The sequence below is a fragment of the Gordionus sp. m RMFG-2023 genome, chromosome 3 (assembly GCF_954871325.1).
Source record: "Gordionus sp. m RMFG-2023 chromosome 3, tfGorSpeb1-WG-v2, whole genome shotgun sequence".
In the NCBI taxonomy this organism is placed as follows: Eukaryota; Metazoa; Nematomorpha; class Gordioida; order Chordodea; family Parachordodidae; genus Gordionus; species Gordionus sp. m RMFG-2023.
This window is the reverse complement of record NC_088777.1, coordinates 30272863-30278367: the sequence shown is the minus strand read 5'-3', so window position 1 is coordinate 30278367 and position 5505 is coordinate 30272863.

The following is a 5505-nucleotide window of genomic DNA, read 5'->3' as shown; positions in this document are numbered from 1 at the left end:
GAATTTCTCTCCTCATGTGCGATGTGGTTCGCCGATGGTACTTTTAAATGTACACCTCCTCTTTTTCATCAACTTTATACGCTTCACGGAGTAAAAAATAAAACGGTTTTCCCCCTAGTTTACATATTGACGACCGGGGAGTGAGGATTACAAGCGAGTTTTTGAAATTATTCGATCATATGTAACAATCTCTCCTGATTTTATAATGACCGATTTTGAGTTATCGGCAATCAATGCATTCAAATCGGTCTTCCCGTTAACGAAACAAAGAGGATGTTTATTTCATTTTGGTCAAAGTTATTGGAGAAAAATACAAAGGTTTCCAGAAATATCAATGCAATATAAAACCAATACACAATTTTTTTTTTTTAAAATGATGGTATGTTTGGCCTGTGTGCCAGAAACAGATGTTACAATGGCTTTTGAGACATTAATAATGTCTCCGTTTTATCAAGAAAATGTTATTATTTTACAGCCGATTATTGATTATTTTGAAAACACATATATAGGGAAATCTTATGGGAGGGAAAGATTAATCCCAATTTTTCCCATTCCCTTATGGAATTGCTATAATTCCACACTTAATGGCGACGCGAATACAAATAATTCTGTGGAGGGATGGCACAGGAGTTTTAATTCATTGCTGACTTCCTATCATCCTACAATATGGAGATTTATAACAGGTATAATATTAAATTTCCAGGTAAAAAAATTAAGAAAAAAATTCTAGAATAATTTAGTTTTTTTAAATTAAAAAAGGAATTGATTATACATTGAATATTTATATCATTTTAAGCTGAGTTAAAAATTGTCCAACTACAAGGAGGTGATGATGAAGCTTCTCCAAGAAAAAAATACAGGAATCTCTCAGAAAGACTAAAAAGAATAGTATCGGATTACAGAAATCGCGATATTTTATCGTACTTGAAGGGCCTAGCATCCAATATTAATTTAAATATATCATTTTACAATAATGTATTCAATTATAATAAAAAAATAAAATAGCAAATATATATTTTTATATTATTTTATATTTTTTAGTAAAAATATAAAACTCTATAAGCAGCTAGAAGATTGTAATTGTATTCTCATATTATTATTATTAGATTTTTGGTTAGAAAAATTCATTTTTGTGGCAATATAGTGAATTGATCTTTAATAATATATGAAGAGTTTTATAAATAAAATTAAATTCTATATATAAATTGAAACGCGAAAGTGAGATTTAAAAAAATTACTAATCAAAAATATTAAGGGTTGTAAACATTAATAAATTTTAATATAACGAGTTAGATTTAAGGCACTAGTCTTGATCCCAAGTTCAGTTAGGGTTCCAGAATTTAAAAAAAATTAAATTATTATTTTAGAGTAATAAAATATAACAAAATATGAGTTAATAAACAAGTCATGTAATCTATTTATAAATCTTATTTCGTAGTATCATCAATTAACTTATATAAATCTTTAAAAAAATTGAAAAAAAATTATTGCACCTTTCATCTTTTTAAAGTAAGGTGCCAGAAGTAAATTATAGTTTGGTAATAACTTTATTTTTATCTAATTCCAAAACTGTCTAAAGATTTTAATAGAAAAATATTATATCAGCCGCTGGGTTATTTTTGAAAGGATAGCTTTATCAACGCTAAAAAAAATTATACTTTTATTAATATTTAGCTATTTTTTACAGTACAGACAAAATTGAATTTAACATATTTCAATGTCATAATTAGTAAAAATAAATAATATAAATGTCGTAAATTAATATACCCGTGTTCTTCGGTCTGCATTTTTTAGCTCTGATTATTTAAAGCCCTGTCCTTAATTTTCAAATTTCGTTATTTTGAATATTTTCTCTGTATTTTATAAATTGTTTTATACGGAATTTAAAATAAGTAAATAATATTAAAGCATAATTTAAATGTTTTTCACTATAATATTAAACGGCATAAAAATATGGATTTGTGGCCTTCTGTTTCTCTTAAAGTTGAAATTGTTTTAAACCGTATCATGAATAATAAACCAATTTGCACAGGGAGATTTAGATAATTAAATAGACAGAATATGAAATTAAAAAATCTTCTTTTCCCATTTCAGAAAGTCTCATAATCATTATGTTTAAAAATATTTATTGTAGGCATTCTCTTTCAGGCAGAATAATATGATTTGAAAATAACTTCATCTCTATTAAAACCACCAAAATATATAATTAAATATATTATTTATCATTTTAAGATTTATATTTGAAACAGGAGTTGGCATTTATTATTTTTAAATTTAACAATGTTTAAATTTAAAAAAGATAAGATTTTACGTTTTAAAGCTATAAAATTAATAATTTTGACGATTACAAAAGATTTAATAAGATAGAGGTCTCAATCCAATGTTCCCCTTCATCTAATCTTATTTAAAAAAATTTAAAAATTATCAACATATTTTTTAGCGCTGGAAAGGGTTAATCATATCAGTAACTAGGGGCTAGTAGAATTAGGTCGAATTAATTATATTATGCTTTAAAATATGATATAATAAGTATTCATTGGTTATTATAGCTTTAAATTCTATTTTTTTCCCTTTTAACTTTCACCTTTTCTGGTGGTTGATAATCAAAAGAATTAGAAAAAAAATTAAAAAATTCATTAAAACTTAAACATTTTTTAAAATAAAATATCACATTTTGAAATTTTTTATGAATTATTTATATACAAATGGTGTATTATTGATAATAACAATTATCCTGTAGGAGACTTAATAAACCAATATAATCTACAAGCCTGGGGTTTGGGGCTTGTTGGGGCAAAAATTAACTTTTACTAGAATCAATCTTAAAATATAAAATATTAAAATATTTATTAATAGGGTCTTTTGTAAAAAAACGACTTAATCTAATCGTTAAAAAAATTGAGTATTCTAAATTCCACATATTTTTTAATAAAATACGAATTTCATAAATAACAAGTGACGTGTTTTAGAGGTAAATAATTTTAAAACGCTACTTTAAATAAATATAGACAATTAAGCTGGTTCTCTGGTTTTTTGGAACTTAATAAATGAGTTAAATATAATTTTGTCAAATATAAATCACTATTGCATTGTGATAATGTTAGTTGTAATGCATTCGCTATGATGCATTCGCGATAATGCATTCGCTGTAATATATTCGCTCTGATACATTCGCTATGATACATTCGCGATAATACATTCGCTGTAATGCATTCGCTGTAATGCATTCGCTATAATGTTTTCGCGGTAATGCATTCACTATAATGCATTCGCTATAATGCATTCGCGCTAATATATTCGCTATAATACATTCGCTATGATGCATTCGCGATAATGCATTTGCGGTATTACATTCGCTGTAATGCATTCGCTATAATATTTTCGCGGTAATGCATTCGCTTTAATGCATTCGCGCTAATATATTCGCTATGATACATTCGCTATAATGCATTCGCGGTAATGCATTCGCTATAATATCTTTTCGCGGTAATCGACATTCGCGATAATGCATTCGCGATAATACATTTCGCGATAAAAGTTTCGCGGTATTGACGTGATACGAACGAATTATGGCCTTTTGTTTATATTAATATTGACAAATTTAGGATCGAATCCAGGATCGGCGATCTTTTGATTCGATCCTTTAACAACTCTGCTAATAAATAAAAATAAATTTCGATTGCATCCTTAGTAGTAAACTTGACAGTCATTGATATAAATATTATATTTATAAATAAAAGTTTCAAAACAAAATAAATAAATGATATAAATATTTTTGTAATAAAATTGAATTAATTTTAAAAAAATATAGATCATCTAGTATCCTGTGGCGTATCCAGGATTTTCTTATGGGTGGGGGGGGGGGATTTTTTTGGTACCTGGCCTTAAGCCAGCTTTCTGCCGGCCTTCGACCGGGTCTTATGTTTTAGCTATTCCATTAAATTATGAATAATTAAATAATAATTCTATTTCTATTTATAACTTTTATTTATTAATTCGTGCTTATGGATATTACAAGCCTATTTTTTATTATTTTAAATTAGGTATATTATATTTAATAAAGTTTTTTTAAATATAAAGTTGAAATAAAGTTTAATGTCTTTCTTTTTTTTATAATATTTGCTTTAAAAACTAGCCTCATATTCTCATACGTAGAATATAATTTTTTTATTGAAAATACTAATAGTAGTGTGTATAAAATATTGACTAGAAAATAATTTAAAAAACAAGTTTTTTTTAACTTCTTATCAAATATATTATTCAAAATTTTTTATTAAATACTATAATTATGGTGATTTTTAATTTTCGTAGGTATTTTGTTAATTCATCAAGAATTTCGTTTGTCGTTGAAACCAAATCTCTGTGGATATTTAACAGAACTAACCCATTTAACCGAGACGGAAGTAGTACTTTGAAAATATGTTTTCAACCTTCTCAAGTTGAAAGTTTTTTCATTCGTACATGTTGTATTAGGCAAACATGCAAGAATATAAAACAACTTCAAAATATTAGGGAATTGAGCCAAGGTTTCTTTATACCGATTGAGCGCATCAATAGCATGCTCAGGTAAAATAACTAAACATAGTAAATATTTATATCACAATTCGAATTCACTGATTAAATTTATTGTATCAAATCAATGCTTAACCTAATTTTTATAAAATATATGCTACCTACCTTTACCATTTTTTCCTTCAATTTGTATTTGTACATTTTTTCATGCTCAGCCTTATTTAACTTTTGTATTTCTATTTCTTCTGTTCTATAAAATGGAAATAAGAATGAAAAATATTTAAAACATTATAGATATTTATTAATAATTAAAATATTATTAAAAATACTTATTAATTCTAACTCCTAATAATTTTGAATTTCATAAAATAATTATATATAATAATAAAATAAATTACCGTTTTTCAATCTCTTTGACTAAAAATTTTTTCCATTTTTTTAAATATTTTTGAGTAATGTTAATGTACTCTCAAGGAAAGGAAATTTTAATAAAATTTATTTATGAAAAATAAGTTTTGTTGGAAAATTGATATTAAAATATTTGTAAAATTTTAATTGGTAGAGGGGGGGGGTAAATTTGTATTAGCTTAAAATGATATTTATGAAAACAGTCAAATTTGCGATGGGGACCCCCCCCCCATTGGTTAAGCGCCTGCTGGTATCGAACTAATCATTTCAGCGATTTTAATAGTGGACATGTTTAATTAAATGCTTATTGTATAAATTTATGATATGTTGTTTTGTTCCTCAGCATTTATAAATTTATATTTCTTTTGTTTTGGATGAACTTCCATAGACATTTTCCATTTTGTTTTAATTTTTTTTATGTATTTTATTTATGACATCAATATAAATACGATTTCTAAATGCAAAAAAAAAATTTAATATAAGTGCATTTCATAAATGGTAACAATTTTGGAGATTAAATTGGAATTTAATTTACATCTGCTTTAAAATATTAAAATGTCATAAAGTTTTTACTGTCAACGTAAC